The sequence below is a fragment of the Triturus cristatus genome, chromosome 1_2, assembly GCF_964204655.1.
Source record: "Triturus cristatus chromosome 1_2, aTriCri1.1, whole genome shotgun sequence".
In the NCBI taxonomy this organism is placed as follows: domain Eukaryota; kingdom Metazoa; phylum Chordata; class Amphibia; order Caudata; family Salamandridae; genus Triturus; species Triturus cristatus.
In genome coordinates, this window is record NC_140580.1 from 1090342965 (window position 1) to 1090361100 (window position 18136).

Genomic DNA, 18136 nt, shown 5'->3' on the forward strand with positions numbered 1-18136 from the left:
TGTGGTGTGGGCAGGGCCGAACTGGCCGTAAGCGGTCACCGGGCATTTACCCGGTGGGCCCCCAGGGTGGGGGCCGGTTTTAGACCCCTGGAGGCGTTTTTGTTACCGAGGGACGGTTGTGCAGCGTAGCTGCAATATCGGCCCCCAGCAACAAAGGTGGCACAAAGCTTTCCTTCCGCCAGCACACCCCACCACGGGGCTGGCCGAGCTCTTTTCCAGGGCTGGTTTCGGTTCCCAGTCCCGCCCAGGGAGTGGGAATCTCCAACGAGCCTGTTTGTAAAATGGACCGATGTTTGTGTATACATTTTTGTATCTGCTTTGAGCTAGAATTGACGGTTGTGACACAGGTGATCTTGTTATCCTGTGTTGTAGTACGGGGTTCCAACTGTGCAGCCCAATTGTTATTCCTGGCCCTTTTCCATGCTAAGTTAACAGAGTGGGGTGGGTAGTTGCGTGCTCTCAGACTGGTAGTCAGTGCCATGCCTGTAGGTCGAAGTCAGCTGGTTTGCTTCAATTGTGACAAAAACTGACCGCAGGGGAGGTTGTCCCTTAATGCTTTTGGGTGGTGGTTATCATATAGTCCCTCAGTCCTTGCTACATATTTCAGGTGTCCCTCAGTCCTCGCACCATTTATTGTGATGTGTCCCTCAGTCCTTGCTACATATATCATGATATGTCCCCCAGTCCTTGCTACATAAATCATGATGTCCCCCCCAGTCCTTGCTAAATATCGTGGTGTATCCCTCAGTTCACGCCTCTTTAGGCGATGGCCCAATATTAGAAACTTGTATGGTCTCAATGTCTGCAAACCCACTTAAGGTGCCTCTTGGGCTTTTATATGATGACTTGCAGGCCTCTGCTGGAATGGCAGTGCCTCAGTGGTGCCTCACCCAAAGCAGATGGCGCCAACTGCCCCTCGCAAGGCTGTAGAGGGAGGGAGGGTAGGACAGCGTGTGAGAGAAAGAGACATAAGCACGCATCTTTATAGCTGTACTACTAAAAGAAGAGATACCTGACTACTATCTATTCAGCCTCCCATAACTGTGGCCCTTTAAAATAAACAGCTCTTGATATGTGATCTTCCAGCCTAAGATGAGGCCATCATAGGTTGCCTGGGGCTCCACCACAGATAGCCCAAAGTAGGTGCACAATTGTTGCATTTTTGAAAATGTTCAACCAGACTCCGCCTGAACACTACTGTCTAACCAATTTTTTTTCTGCTACTTGGAGGATATGTCTGCTGATCTACCTGGAGAAATGCAGATTCTGCAAGAAAATGTCTGATGCTCAATCCACGTCCTCTGGAAATCTATGTACGAGAAATGTATGAAACTGCAGAGAACCCACTCAGGACTCGAAGAAGCCGTCTGGTTTCCCTGGGAATCCACAGTTTTTGTAGCAGCTGGTGCTTTGTCTTAATCTGGTTCGTGAAGGCAAAGAATGAAATCGCACAAAGATGCTTGTTCAGTTGGTAGGCTGAGGTTATGATTTTTTAACTCTGCAGCAAACATTGCCTGCTGCGGGCTTTTCAAGAGTGCCACTGGTTTCTAAATAAATAATGCCTTCTTGGAGTTACATTTCTGAATTAGTCTGAATCTCTGATAAACTTGATTAGAACAACATAGGGCCATACCTGACCAGCAACAGGACTCTGAAAATTGATGTTTCCACAAGGTAGGGAAGAAACTAGGACCCATGGGGTAGCCCTATTGCTGTGACCTTCCCTAGAACAAGAGGAAGCCGGACTTTCCATTTCACGGAGAGTTGCTAGACTCTCGCCAGGAGGAAAAGGAAAACGACCCAGCTGACTGAACTCTGCATGCAGGAAATATCAAGGTAATAAGCTTGCAGTCCAGCTAGCCAGACCCGAACAGAGGGGGCGTCGCTTTGGAAAATGGCCAACGACCTTCAGGACACATTTAAGATATCCCAAGCTTGTGAACGGAAGGAATTATTGTATTGCCCCAACCTACTCGTATTATTCCTGGTCTTTGTGGAAATCTGTGTCATCTTTTTTTCCTTCCTAGAACAATTAGGTCCAGAACTTGCCCCCCGTTCCGTAGAGCCCAATCTCCACAAAGGGTTGAACTGCGGCCGGCCACTCATGTCATTCAAGCCTATTATATTATGTCTAGCACCTGAAGATCCACCTTTGGTGTTAGCCCATGGCCAGCACCAGTAGCAATTTGTGACTTTTATGTCCAGTGGGGAAGCAACTGGGCTCCCACCGAACTGTGCTGTCTCCCTTCAGATCACCCAAGGGAGTCAGCACTTCTGTTAAGTAGGCATACTATACAATTTCACTTCTCGGGCGGTAGGTTTTGGGGTGTTTAAAGAAGTGTGCTTTGTGAGATCTGTGGCGTTTTCTTAGCAACCTAGGCTCAAATTCACCATGATTAAAAATAATGTAGAAAATAAGTGGCTATTACCACATATTAAGGTGTGACATTTGCTTTGTGGAGAATTTACACCAAGTGGTAATGAACCCTTAACTCAGAACTACAACGTGTGTGGACTCTCCTGTGTGAACACAAATCTGAATGTATCTCACGACCTGTATTCATGGTTAGTATGTTATGCCACAATTTTACTCAGAATGGGTGAGAAACTAGGACAAAGGCCAGATGTACCGGAACATACTTGATAAACATTATGACACTTCGTATGGCACGTTAGTTCTATTAACAGTAGGTTTTAAAAGGAGGCACTGTAAAACAACTGAAACCCAAAGGATTCTGGGAAGAACAAAAAAACTTATGAACCAATAACCACTGGATAGCTAAACCTCTGGAAGCCCCTATCTAGAGCCAATACCAACCATTGATACCGGCGCAAATCACCGATTGACGCAGAACTCAAACAAACTGAATCACCGTATTTGTTACCAATGTCTATCATAAGTTATTCTCCATCATATGTACCCTCCTGCATTGACGTGGTTAGTTCTATAGTGTTTGGGATCAATGATATTTGCGTACTCTTCATCATCATAGCAATAAAATACGGAATACAGTGAAAAATTCAGATGTATCATTCTTAACTTCACAGCTCATCGCTCTGACATCCTTCAGATCTGGCCATCACTTTAAAACACTTTAAATGATCGTAGAAAAAAAGATCTCATGCAGTGGAAGAGAGACGCAAGTCAGATATTTCTGACTGCAGCCGGTGCTGGAACACTTCTCAGTTTAACAGCTACAGTAGAGCTATAACTCTTCAATTGCATGTTTAGGCGTGTGATCAAGGTGAAAAGCATGAGAAAGTCACTCATGAAATGGTACAACGAGCAGCAGCGTTCCACAGAAGGATAATGTTCCACATGAGGTTGTATGTGTAGAAGAAAATAATAAAGGTGGAGCAGGCTGTGCTCATAAAAAAAATTGAACGTCCTCGCACCATTGGTTTCCCCAATCAGGGTCATGAAAAGAACCCTCAAACCTATAGAGGCTAGACTTTGTGTGAACTTGAAAATAACTATATCCATAACCAGGAAGCACACATGTCCTTAACAAAGATGGCATAATGGCAGACCGCTCCAAAACCTGACATGGAGCCATGCCACCATCAGCCCCCATTACATTTGAATCTCATTTTACAACATTTTAACTCAGGCAAACCTGCATAGGTGCAAAAGGCTACATTTTGGAGTCTCTGAGGCTGCTTAGGGTTTTCTTAAGCCCGCAGTGTATGATAGACGGGAGTGATAACCTTTTCATTTACACATACTGGTAACCAAGATCAACACCGCATCTGGATGAGAACAATCTATATGGTATGTATTTGGTACTTCTATATTGCAAACCCAGCCAAAAGGCAGTAAAGCATTGCATAAGGTCAAAGACAAGCATAAGTCAACAAATGATAAGTGATTTAGCTGGTTTATGGATGGGAAAAGCATTGTGGGTAGGTGAGGCTTCAGTTCTTTCCTATGTTCCTTTGGAGCATAATTAGAACAGTCCTGATGGATACGGGGATGATTTCTCAGATCTGGAGTGCATACATGGAATAGGATTTTTCTTTTTTTACACTTCTTAGTCTTCAGTTGGATGATGTCCTCGCTGCGGCTGTACTGAGAAGCTCCAGCGATGGCGAGCTTGTCTGCAAGATTAGCATAGGTGCTGGTCATGATTGCTTGTAAATGATGCAGCTGGTTTAAAAGATGCTGTGGTCTGCAAGGGGAGCCAATTGAGTTCCATCAAGATGGGGGTTGTGTGGTCATATTTCTACCGGTCCTGGTTAAGACATGGTGCTGCATGTAGGATACCCTTAAGGGGAACCAGCATGGAGCCTGTGAGGCCACGGAGTAGGACATTACCTGTTGCTTTGATCAAAGAACAGGCACAAGTGTTCAATTCTTTGGATATATCTTTTCGGGCAAAGTAGTATTAGAGAACCTGAAGTAGACAAAATATATTTTAATTTATCAGTTATTGTGAACACTTCATTCTGGACCTAGTGAGGATCACGGAACCCATCCACAAGCTGCTAAGTGACATGTAATCGAGAAACATGATAGGTTGTGTGAAGGAGTCTGTCACTATCAATGTGTGGTAACCAGAGGAACGTTAGGGATGTAAGCTAGGCCTGGGCAAAAATTTCGTTCCGTTCGCGGAAATTGCGATAATTTGACATTTTTGCGTTCCGCGGAGAGCGCGAAAATGTCAAAAATTCCGGTTTCCGCAGCTTGGCGATAATTTGTTTCTTGCTCGCGCTGTAAAATGATACATTCTCGCGCGCGCGCGATCGCCTTACCTGAATCCCTGCGTTCGCCGACAAGTTTTCTTGATCCGGTCGCGTTCTCCATGAGATGTTGTATTGTTTTTAGCCATTTGCGCTGTCTCGCGACAGTTCGCGCCCGCAGTGACGTCATGCGTCGCGCGATCACGTCTTTCTTCTCGCGATCATGCACCGCGAGAACAACTCAAAACAAGATGGCCGCGCCCGCAAGCAACCACATGGGTAAGTTGGCGACCCGCAACCATGCAGAAAATCTCGCGAACATGCCGGAAAAAAACTTCCGCATCTTTGCGATATTTCTGCTTGTTTGCGATAATTTTAAACATTCTCGCGATAATTTGCGAAGGTTAATTCCGCAAATTCCGCCCACCCCTAATGTAAGCCAGTCTGTGCAAACTCAAAACAACATTGACTGAAGATGAACAAATCAAGGGTCACCAGGAAGCTTGTGTGAGCCCCTACATCAGTGGAATTCAAAGCAGGTCTAGATTGTCAAGATCTCTAAATAAGACAGATTTACAAAAAACAATCTACATTAGGCTCATTTACATAGTCTCGCATATATCTATTCTACTGGACCTACACTGGATAACACTATCTTGTAGCAGCCAAGGGAAGAAACACTGAATCCAGGAGAATAGGAGAATAAAAATGCCATTATGTGAGGTTGTCAACAATTTCACTTATAAGTCTACAGAAAACCTTCTGATTACTTACAAAGCATAAACTGCTCATCTCAGTAATCAATGGATCGGCTACCGGTTACCTTGGAGATGTTAGAAAATAGTTCCTACTGTCACATGGGTATCAATCAGTTTTGGGCAAACTTCTTTCCTGCTATTGACAATCTGGTGGACTATGTACCAGAGACCTGTGACTGCCCAATATCAGTAAGACAGTAAGAATAGGGGAACATATCGGACTCACAGCTAAATCCGCAGCACCTAAACCTGCTGAGTATAACAGACTGGGGCCACAAGTGAAGACAAGTACAGCGAAGCAGCCATTCTGGCACAGCGAAACAATAAGTGAAAGAATCCCATGGAAATGCACCAATGCTGCTCATTGGCACTCAAAGAAATGCTCAGGCAGGTATGAATGTTTGGTGGAAGCTTCCGTATCAGAAAGGGGTTCAAGTAAAATCTCGATTTCTAATAGAAAATTAGCGCAATGCCTCTTCTGCCTTGCAACAGATGTTTGACCCTTGTGGGTTTGACCCATGTGGCGTTTCAATCACTGAAAAGAAGACATAGTCCATGGGAACAAGTATATGAAGACCCCTGCAGTTTCTAAGATGGAGAAGATCTACTTGTGGTCATAAAGTCTGCAGGTACCTTGAAGTAAACTTGGTGCCCAGCAAGTCTGTAGAGATCACTCCTCCTGAAAATAGGGAGGCACGGGCCACTTATGGGATACCGCAGAGAATTCTTACTGATAATGGCTCCCATTCCTATGAACAGCCCCTTGGTGAGGGATATTGTTTGATCTATCTTTGAGTGCACAGCAACTTTACACTAATAGTATCCTGATCTGGTGTTTGGAAAATCAACCGCTACCACCACACCTGTTCATCACAAGTGGACACTAATCAGCTGCCTGACCAGTACTAAATGGGGACAAAAACAAATCAATAAATTAGCAAAAGTTAAAATTGAGTCCCCATTGAATTTAGTTTACAAGAGAGTGATAGGAGATCATCGTCCCAAGAAAGTTGTGACGGTCATGTGTCCAGACATTTTGCACAGACATCCAGATACTGTACCATTGTTACCACAACAAGAGGGTGCCAAGAACCTCCAGAATTTGCCAGACCTGGTTCACTTATCAGTGATTCTAATCAACCGTGCTGAACCTCCAGATCTATTCCATGTCCATGCTGAGTACTCTGCAAAAAATCCCTGATGAAAGAGCCACAAACCAATGGGACAACAGTAGCCGTCTCAGAGTGCCCTGTTAGTGAGACGGAGGATATTAATAAAATGACCAATGACAGCACTGCTTCTAATAACATCTAATACACACCATACAAACCCTGGTCACAATGAAGGACTCTATCCCTTTATTTAGAGCCCAGTGATGGGCACGTCTTGCCAATGACTTCTACTTTTTGGAAGGGTGGGGCATGGCACCAAATAGGGCACAGTTGCATCCTGACCTATTAAAGTTTCAGCACGCAGGAGCTCTAATGGACCGACTGCAGGTCAAACTAAGGGGAGAACTCTTTCCTTCAGTCATGTGAACTAGCAAGACATTCAACTGTCCACTGTATTGTGGTTCCTGCTGCACTGGGCTGACCAGGCGGGAAGAGGAGTCATGGAAGTGTGGGTGTGTTTTACCTTAATATGGAACAATAACTATCAAGCTGTCCCACATCAGGTGCGAACAGATTACTCAGGCCTTGTTTTAATTGGGAGTTCGGATACTGGCGGTTCTGTGTTTAAATGGCAAAGAAAGGCTACCTTTGCCCTGATGCAACACAATACACTCCTGGACAAACTGCATACACTAGCTGGAGATCTGTGTGTGTGGAGGACGTCTTGAGGTCTGTGTGTGGAGGAGAGCTTGAGATGTGTGTGTGTGTCTGGGGGGAGGTGCTTGAGACCTATATGTATGTGGAGGCTCCCCAAAGCAAGATTTGCATTATAACCATGCGTTACACCTAACAGTGCATTCAATATTACACCTATGCAAGGTAGAGGGTTCTGCTAGATCTGCACGTGCTCCACAAGACATGAATATTTATCGTCAAGGTCACTGGAATTGTGTGATTTTACACCTACTACTTTTTCCGCATTAATACCTATGCCATATAATCCATCACCTGCTGCATAATCTGCAGATTTTAACAAAAAATGGTTTCTAGCTCATACGGACCAAAAGTTACTAAAACGAAGTGACCTGTTGCAGCACGGTGCAAGGCCCTTAGCAAAGGTTTGCTTGGCACCTTTCTATTGCTTATTGTTGTATTCTGGTGTTAACCAGGTACTAATGAGGGGAATCCTTGCCCAGACAGCATTAACATATAGAGAAATCACAACATATTAAATGAATACTATCACAAAATATGCCGCGTTAGGCAGCATCATTTGCCTTTTCTTGCCGCATAATTTTGTCAACCCTGCTGCATAATTTGGTCCTCCCTGTGATATAATTCCAGTGGTCCTGTTTATCACTTACTCACTACACGGCGACAAAAAGAAGAGGCCAGTGTCATAAGCCAAAGGAGGCGAATGGAGAATATACAGGTGGCCAGAAGAGTCACACACACCGAGAGCGGAGGCATGAACTAACACATGAGGCTAGCGTAAGCACTAACAGGAGCAAGTGGAAGCACACACACCGCAAGTGAAGACAGGCACTGTAGGACAAGGGGCGTCGGCACACGAACGGGCTCTATCCCCGTCTCTCTGGTGACGGGCATGGGGATTGGTGCAGGTAGAGACAGGAAGCACGAAGAACCACGCGTGGGATCACAGGAAGATCGAGCAGACGGGCGGTTAATCTTCACACACAAATCCTGAGCAGGCGCACACTGGAAGCCAGTTGGTGCACAGTTATCAAGCAGAGAGCGGACACAGGATGCTCACACACAGGAGGCAAGAGAGCAGGCACTGAAGGGCAGAGGGGCACAGAGGAAGTAGGGCGTAGCTTCCATCGGTGCAGCAGGTGCAGTAGCACCTAGGCCTCGAGGGATTCACTGAACCCTGATTCAATCTCTCTTTTTAACATTCAAAAAGCTTCCAGAGACCCATTTCCTTCCTCGCATAAGGGCAAATGTGTCACAGTGGTACACTTACTGAACGGAGGAGCTATTTGTGACACACACCCACCCACCCAGAAGAGGCACGAGGAAGCGGACACTGGAGACCAGGAGAGGCGCACACTGGCCACCAGTGACTGGTGGCCAGACCTGCAGATTATAACAGAACATTAGTCACGCTGGAGCGATTTTTATAAAATACATTGTCATTAGCATGGCTTCGTGTCGCTGTCAGAGTCCAGTTCTATACTCCCCTATAGCTCTCCTCCACAGTAAGTGCAGAGGACTACAGTGCCTGTAAGTGCAACGCACACTTAGGTCACTCCCTCTCTGCAGAGTGAAAATTGTCAGTCCAGTGCGTCTTGCTTGTCCTCCTCTACCCACCGCTCCCCCTCACTACTCCAACCCCGGTTTTAGACACCTTTAGTAGCTACTCCCCTGTCAGCTCCTCACTGTTCCTTTCACATCACAAGCCACGCAGGTTCACAAAATGACACTTCCCCTCTCCACTGACTAGCTCTGCAGCGCAAGGACAGGCTTGGCATGCAGTCAGCGTGGAGATCCGCGCCACAGGCACATCTCCCGGCAAGGCAGCCCTGCTTCCGCCTCAAACCCACAATCCGTTAGGTGTCAACAGGTCAAAGCATCCAACAAATGCATATTCAAAAATTCAACTGTGCGTAAAAAAACTGTTTAAAAAATAAAATAAGAACGCAGCCAAGTGACTAATGTGACTACCCGCCTGCTACTCACACAATCAGTCCGTGAATCCAGCTTAATTTCCGCGGCCCCTTGTTGATCTTTCCATGGATGTCATTTGTCCGTAATTTCAGCACTTTCGGGTCGCATAACTTCAGATCCCGCGTCAGAACATATTCTGGGAGTCAACCCGGAGTGGGCGGGTCTGGGACCGTGTAAGGTGACCTAGGATTGGATCATTTGTTACACCTCTGCCAATCCTATTAGGCAGCACAGATGTCCGAAATTTTGATTGGCTGTGAATGCCGCATGTGCTTCTGTCCCAGCCCTCCCCCTACAGTCAGTGGGTACCGCCCAGGTTGGATCGGGCCGGTGATTGGCTGGAGGTGTGTCTCGGGTGAGCCAGTCCCAGGCCGGGCGGTGACAGTCGAACGCGGCCCAGGCGGGCTGGGCCGGTGCCCCGCGGCCCTCCCTGAGAAGAGGGTGGGACGCGGGAAGGAACGAGGCGGGGCATGGCTGCAGATTGGTGGCGCGAACGGGGCTGACTCCAGGGGGTAAAGGAGGGATGGTTGGACAACCCTCTCCCGCGACTGTCCATCGGGTAATGGGCTAGTCTGCTCATGAATGGCACCGGCGCGCAGCTTAGTCAGACAAGCTCAGTTGGCTGCCTCCCACGTGCTTGGGGCTCAGGCGGGGCTGATAACTGTTTTACATGACACGTCCATGCTGCCGGTTACAGGCACGTGGTCTTTCTATATTTTGATGACATATAGTACAATTAAGTGGGAACAGTAGACTTTCCATGTATTGTATGGTTCTGATTCGATTCTCTCTGTACTGCTACACTGATTCCCCCCGATATGTCCGGATATGTCCGCTGTCTGAGGCATTCGTGGCTGGCTGGCAGGCTTATGACTCCGATACAAGACATTCGGTATGGCACCAATAATACACAGGTTGCTTTGCATGGCATCCGTATACTGGTCACATTCTGCATGACACCTTTACGCGAGTTATGTATGGCACCTGTACATAGGTCACAATATGCATGGCACCCATGTACAGGTCACGTTCTGCATGGCACGAGTATACAGGTCACTTTCTGCACCTGTGCGGTGGGCCCTGAGCACCAGTTTCGTTATAGGACACATTCATTTTTGGTAGGCACGGGGAGATTACGTGATTTTCCCAGAATCACAGGATGTTGAGCGTAGGTTACCGAGACTCGAACCCGGTTCCCCAGCTTAGAGGTCGACCGCTCTAGTCGTAAGGCTACATCATCTCCCCACTAGTCGTGCTCTGCATGGTACCAGTATACAGGTCACGTTCTGCATGACACCAGTATATAGGTCACATTCTGCATGGCATCTCTACGCGAGTTACGTTCTATATGCCAACTATAAAGTTCACAGTCTGCATGGCATCCATATGCAGGCCACGTTCTGCACCGGTCACATTCTGTATGGCATTTATACACAGGTCACGTTCTGCATGGCGCCAGTGTACAGGTCACGTTCTGCATGGCGCCAGTGTACAGGTCACGTTCTGCACTGGTCATATTCTGAACGGCACCTATATATAGGTCACAAGCTGCATGGCATCCACATACAGGTCAAGTTCTGCATGGCACCCATATACAGGTCACGTTTTGCATGACACTCGTATTCAGGTCACTTTCTGCACTTGTACACTGGTTGCACTCTGCATGTTACCAGTGCACAGGTCACGTTCTGCATGGCACCAGTATAGTGGTTACGTTCTGCACCAGTGAACTGATCACGTTCTGTACGGCACCTACACACAGGTCACAATCTGTATGGCACCAGTATACAGCAGGTCACGTTCTGCACATGTGCTCTGGTCACGTTCTGTACGGCACTTATGCACAGGTCACGTTATACATGACACTCATATGCATGTCACGTTCTGCACTTGTACACAGGTCGCAGTCTGCATGGTACCAGTATAAAGGTCACGTTCTGCACCTGTGCACTGGGCATGGTCTGTATAGGCACCATTACACGAGTTACGTTCTGCATGTCACCTATACACAGGTTACAATCTGCATGGGACCCATCTACTGGTCACCTTCTGCACGGCACCAGTATACAGGTCACCTTCTGCATGGCACTTTTACACGAGTTATATTCTGTATGGAACCTATGCACAGGTCACAATCTGCATGGCACTCATATACAAGTCACGTTCTCCATGGCACTGGCATAGAGGTCGCGCTCTGCACTTGTGCACTGATCTCATTCTGTATGGCACCTATTGACAGGTCGCATTCTGCATGGCACCCGCTTACAGGTCTCATTCTGCATGGAAACCGTATACAGATCACGTTCTGTACTTGTACCCTGGTTACATTTGATATGGTCCCTATACACAGGTCACTTTCGGTGTAGCACCAGTATACAGGTCACGCTCTGCATATCACATGATGCATTGCTTCCCCCAAACGCCGATCGAAGAAGACCACACAGGAACGATGGAAGGATGTCATTTAAGTTTGATGGAAGATAAACGACATACGATTGCCCCAGGGAGGCGACAGGCCAGAATGCCGACCAGCGGTGAATAACAGAACGCCGGGGGCCTCCTAGCACTACTATTAAAGAAACATGCCAGCACAATAATAACATAAGTGATAGTAAATGATACATATTGCATAAACATGATAAAGAAAACTCTAACCCTTAGCATCTATCCCCTTAAATGAAACAAAAGCAAAAACCAACTGAATGAAGTGGATAACATGTCCGATACATTTCATAACCACAGTAAGTTAATTATATGATGGGAAGAAAAACACAACAAACAATTCATTTATAAACCACAACATCTCTGAACGTATCTGGCAACCTAGAAAAGCGACCAAATCTAGGTGCTAGAATTCGATACATTTGGTTGCAATAAATAATCAATAGTGTGAGACTTGTTATTAGACACACTGGGTTCAGAACCAGACATTTCTAACAAAAGGACCCACCTATGGTCTCTTCAGCAACTACATTCTGAAGACCTCAATTAACTGAAACATTTGTACCTGACAAGTAATGTAGAATATCAAAGACTGACCAATCAGAACAGTCAGGACCATCCTCCACACCCACGCCATTGCTCAGAATGATCTGGGCTTGTTCCCTAGAAATATGGACAATCCTAACCACTGTCAATAGCTCGGGGTAGCATTCCAAGCCACCGTTTTTTCGCTTACCATGCCACCTCAGTTTGGACAGTTTTACACCCAGCCAAATGCAAATTAGTCTTGACCCTGCTCCTCCCAGGAACAGTCCAGCCCAAACTGCCAAGCCAGCCACTCCCAGAACAGCAACACAAGCAACCCAGGGGCAATTTCACCCTGTTGTTATTGGTTAGACTTATAGCAAGCAGCCTTCCATCTCCTTTTGTATGCTTCATGTACTGCCTTAAGTGGCATGGGTATGCCCAGACGTGGGCCCCGTGCTCACTGTGTCACTGGAACCAATCTCTACCTGGCTGATGAGCCCATGACTAGGGCGAAACCGGGCCAGGGTTTCTTGTGTTCGGGTTTAGGGAGGACATGCCTTGGTAGTTCGGGCTGGACTGTTTCCATCAGGATTAGGGTCAGGACTGATTCACATATGGCTGGGTCTACTGAGGTGGCGTGGTGAGCGGAAGAACTATGGGTTTGAGTTCTACCCCAGAGTTGTTGCTAGTGGTTAGACTTCTTGCAAGCAGGATCCAATCATCTTTTGTGTGTTTCTTATCCTTTGGTGGCCACCAATACAATTATTTAATCTTTTTTGTGGTAGCGACGCACTCAAATTGTCTTCATGCGCTAGTTAAATGATCTTTAACTGAAACTTTCCAAGTGGCACAAACGTATCTTGCTGAATAACCATGTTCTGCACAACAGTTAACTCTCGAGTAACTTGAACGCATAACTCCGCAACACTTCATTAAGACACCAATCACGAGGCCATTCTTTTATCCCAAATTCCTAACATTATTCTTGCATGCATCCATCCAAGATTCTTCTCTGATAATTTCTTCATTATTGCACCATATCGATAGCAGCAACTGCATATCATGCTTGCAGTCCTCATCCTCGCGTGATGGGGTGCTAAATTCCATTCGCTGAGTTTCCTATAGTAAGGTCTGATGCACTCAACCACCATGTTGGTTTGTGAGGTAACTCACATGTGATATGAACCTCTTCTCCAATACCTCTGAGGAAGGCACCATAGGAAATAATCTCAAGATGTTAGTCGAAAGAAAAGGGTTTGTAGCCTTAGCTATAATGGTGCACAAATTCAACAATCAACATTGTCTTAGTATCGGTGAGTTGTCCGGAGGCCACAAACACTCATTGTCATTATGTCTAGCAGCTGTTCCACCAACAGCCACCAAAAAAACACATGAGAACAATGGTGGAAGGATTAAGATTAGGGAGGCAGCAGTGTAGAATGACAATCAGACAATCAATTTTATTGTTTTAATTTATAAAAACTGTAAAATATTTGATCTTTGTATGGACAATATGTAACCATATGCTAAATTTGCAAATCCGGACTTGACCTATTACATTAAAAATCCTGTTGACAGAACACGGTCCATAGCAGTGAGAGGAGGGAGGGTAGACATAGTATTGAGGGACCTCTGTGGCTCAAGTGTATAAGCAGGAAAGGAGCAAAGACAAAGTGCTTGATGTGGTGCAGGCAAATATTTCCTGCAAAGGATTGAAGTTTTTGCAAGAAACCGTAAGAGGGCTAGATCTAGAAAACGCAACTTAATAGCTATGCCGGTCCAATTTCCTAAGAATAGACCCTTCACCTCACAACACCCCCAATATGCAAAGGACCCCAAAGTGCGAAATGGCAGGAACAGCAAAATAAATTGCTTCATATAGTGCAGAAGTTTCACGAAGACTAGCCCCCTGGCATACCTGGAGTAAAAGAACTTGTGGCAGATCCCTCTGAAAATAAAGGTGTGCTAGCGTGCTTAGGAGGTTTAAGGTGGTAGGAAGTACTTTAAACCTGGAAGACCACTGACCCATCCCAAACCAGAGGGATTTAGGGGGAATAAGAGCCATGGAATGCACAGAGAACATGTTGAAGAATAAAACTATTGTAGTACATGGTTGGCTGCTCGAATACAAGTCATGGTAATAGTTCCCCCTTTCCCACCAACATTGCCTTAATTAGTCCAGGCCCTCTAAGCCGCAGCATTGTCACAATTCAGGCTTTCTGTGTACAATAGTCCGTTATCAGCTTTTGGGTAGAATTAATATAAGAATGCGCATAAGTTCGTGGTTGAAGCTGGAAACTGTTTCTACGCAAATTTCCCACATCTCAATAAGTCTTTTGCTCTTGATTGGGTGAAACATAGCGATGAGGTCTCCAGGTTGATGCAAACACCCTGGGGAAGATAGATTGGCTTCAGCAGAGTCGTCCTGGTGGTATCCAACGTGGGACAAGAACACAGACGGTGCAGCCAGGACTCACGCCTAAAGTGACATAGCCTACACGCACCTCTCTCGCCTTGATGAGCCCATACCAGATTGAAGTAAGTCATTGGTAGGCCTAGTAGGCGCATATACAGGATATCTCCACGCATCTCACCATTAATGGCTTCCAATAAGTATGGTTGTGGCTTTCCTACCCGGTACAAGTTGTTCAAGGGAAGTAGGATATCTGAGGTCTTCAGGAGGGATGTATCCTGATGGTTAGAGATTCATTTTAATTGCCAATTAATTACCCTTTTCGATGCCTTGTATGAGACGTCGTCTAATTTTAACGATGACTCATTAATTTGGAAGGAGGAAATGTCCTTTTGAGTTTGCTCTCACCAGAGATTGCCCGGGGTCTCGAATGTGGCTTTCAGACGGGTTTTAAGCGAGTCAGCTGGAATTTTTAGAACTTGATGTAGTATTTCAAGGATCTGACTCAAAGGCTAGAGATTGTCTCAATAACCTGAATTCCAATTGGAGTCATCTCCAATGGATATACAGTGGTAGTTGAAATATTTTCTTGTAGCCTGTACACTGTGCTTGTTCTAAGCTAGACACACAAACCCCGGGGAAGGCCTAATGGCCATACTGCAGCGCAGGAAGAAGAGTCACCTTCATAACCCTGAGTATGGGGGCTTAAGAAGAGCTTTTTAAATTTGTGTTCAGCTGGTTGATACTGTGTATGATGGCTGCACCTTTCTTTTTCAGGGATGCCGGGCTTGGAAGTGTCTGTAAACCAGACCCCAGGTAATTATACTTCCATGCAGTAGTGATGATATTGCTGCCCATGTGCCATGTGAGATGTTTCTTGTTTCTGTAGTGCCCAAAAATCAGGACCATCGTCTTGCCCTGGTTTTTCATGCAACGATGTTTCCCATTATATATATGGAGACTACTTAAGGCTCTCTGTAGACCGACTTTGGTATGGTCCATTACCACTATATCATCTGCGCATTGCGTAATATGAAATTTGGACAGGCCACATTTTGGGGGAATCAAGCAACCACCCCCCAAAGCTTTGCCCAGATCCACTGTGTATAGGTTGAAAAGGACGGGCGCGAGGACACACCCCTGATTCATGCCGCGGCAGGTGGTAATTTTGGAGGTGGCAGTGTGAGGACCTGTTCTCAGTCCTACCCATGTGCCGGTGTACAGGGCAATAATTGCCCCTAGTAGTTTCGAGGGGATGCCCCACACATTTCCATTAAGTTTTCTCCATAGCCTGGGGCCATCTACCCTGTCAAACGTGGCACTGTACTCAATAAAGCAGCGGAAGAGTGGTGGTTGATCTTTCTGTACTGCTAGGCGGCTCTGGACTGCAAGTGCCGTGATTTTGTCCATTGTTGATGCAGCGGGTCGGAACCAGTCTGGGGGAAAGACAAAGCATCATTTTACATGACCCAGGTCCCTAGCTGTTAAAGTAATGGTCTGGCAAAAGCTTTGTCCGCTAGTTGGCCGACCTTGGCCAGGTAGGTCAGTTCTTGGGAGTTATGTATAGTCAGTTCTGCCTCCTCCCACTTTTTTGCATTGTCAGCTGCAGAGAACTGACCTGTGCATATCTCTTCCACGTGGCTCATCTAAGATTCTTCTGCGACACCGCTTACCCTTGTGTTATTGGATTTTAATTTATTAATGTACTTCCAAACATGGGACTGATTTGTTTCCTTCAGCATTTGGTAGATTTATAGCCACTCCTTTTGTTCTTTGACCTTCTTTTCTTCCCATATTATTTTTTTATGCTGCTTATGCAGAATAATAATGGCGGCCCCAGTTTTTGCGATAGGATTGAACTTATGGGCACACAGGGCCCTCCTTAGTGCTTTTGGTGTTGTGGTGTTGTTGCAAGCCTTCCTTCCCGTCGGCCCTTGAGTGTTGCTGCCGATCTCCAGTGGCCAGCAGGGAATCGCTTAACTCGCTTATAAATCTGGCCCAATCGCTGGATATGTACCACTGGGAGAGGATGTTAGCCTCAAAGTTTCAGCGTTCCTAGCCAAGTGTCACTGTTGTGATGTCTGTCCCTCTGCATCTGATTCTCCTTATGAGTTTTGCTGTTTACTGGTCGCAGTGGACACTACCAAAGCTAGGGTGGGAGTCAAAGGACTATGATCACTTTCTGGCCTGTTGGAAATCTCAGAACTAGTGAGATGGTTCACCAAGGTAGATGGAAGACTGGAAGATGTCAAAGTCAAAAACCACTTTATTCGATTATTAAAAATCATAAAAGTATGCTATACAAATACAAAGATGTAAAAGACAATTAATAACAGATATACATATAAAAATATACAATTTCATTTATAAAAATTCATAATTAACCATAACCATTAGACAATTAGTACAAGTTCAGATTTCAGCTATTGGAGGGGATCAACATCATGTACAGTTTTTAGTCTGGCCCTCCTCTCTCTGATAGCAGCTACTAAAAAGCTGGCAACACAGAACATAATTAATGGAGACTCTAACAAATTTAAAAACATTAAGGCAGGCTTACACTGGCTAAAATTCATACTTTTTAACAGGGGAATGATAAACCTTTTCCTGGCATGTTTGAAGAATGTGCAAAAAAACAGAAAGTGCGTGATGTCTTGAGGGGAAAAGTCGTCGCACTTGCAGGGTGCGACATCCTCTAGTCTTCTCCAACCCTCCACATCCCAGAGGACCATATGTAATTGGTTGAACCGCAGTTTGGTTAGCAACCATCTATGGAAAGAGTTAGAAACTATTGATAGATACAGTGGGGTCCCCGAAGACGGGGTTACCAGAACGTGCGCCCTGACCGTTGGTTTACAGATTTCGAATCCCTCACGCTCCGCCTCCTTTAATTTCTTGAAGTTAGATTTTACCCACTCCAGGTCTGCCTTACATAGGGATTCGGGATTAGAAAAAATCTCTGGTCTCCCCACGTATGCAGCTAGCGTCTCGATATTAGACAACCACTGGATTTTGTTCCTATAATCTAGACTTAAGCAGTCCTTTAAGATTTTGTGGTTGAGGGAGAGATTCGGATTTAGCCATGTTTTTATCCATAATAATAATGGAGCTAATTTAATAATGTCTGTTATATAACCAATCCCAAGTTCCAAATGAACTGAATAGGAAGCTGTTGATTGTGGGAGGCCGAGAAGAGAGCGCAAGAATTTGTTTTCCTCCGTCTGGATCACATCATGCTTGATGTATCCCCAAATTGACGCCCCGTACCTAACAATAGAAATAGTTTTGGCCTTATAGATGGTTAATATTGCCTCTACCGGTTTCCCACCCAGTCTTTTTGCAAAACCTAATACTGCCCCACCAGAGTTTCTCGCGGAGTTTGCCTTTATTAAAAGCTGGGGGGACCAAGAACTATTGTCATCAAAAACTACTCCTAAGTAGGTGAATACTTTCACACGAGAGATTTCTTCTCCCTCACAGAAGAAGGGCTTAACCTTATTTTTTGCCCGGCCCAA

General features: G+C 45.7%; 1 protein-coding gene across 2 annotated transcripts in view; it reads right to left on the reverse strand.

The window, feature by feature from the left end:
• Nucleotides 1–9373, reverse strand: part of PHF19 (PHD finger protein 19) — a 237318-nt gene extending 227945 nt beyond the window's left edge. Inside the window, exon 1 of one of the 2 annotated variants that reach the window (XM_085613556.1) lies at nt 9251–9373. The gene's annotated coding sequence lies outside the window, so the exon portion shown is untranslated. The remainder of the gene's footprint in view (nt 1–9250) is intronic. The other variant, XM_085613564.1, reaches the window with a different exon arrangement.
• Nucleotides 9374–18136: the final 8763 nt, after the last annotated feature.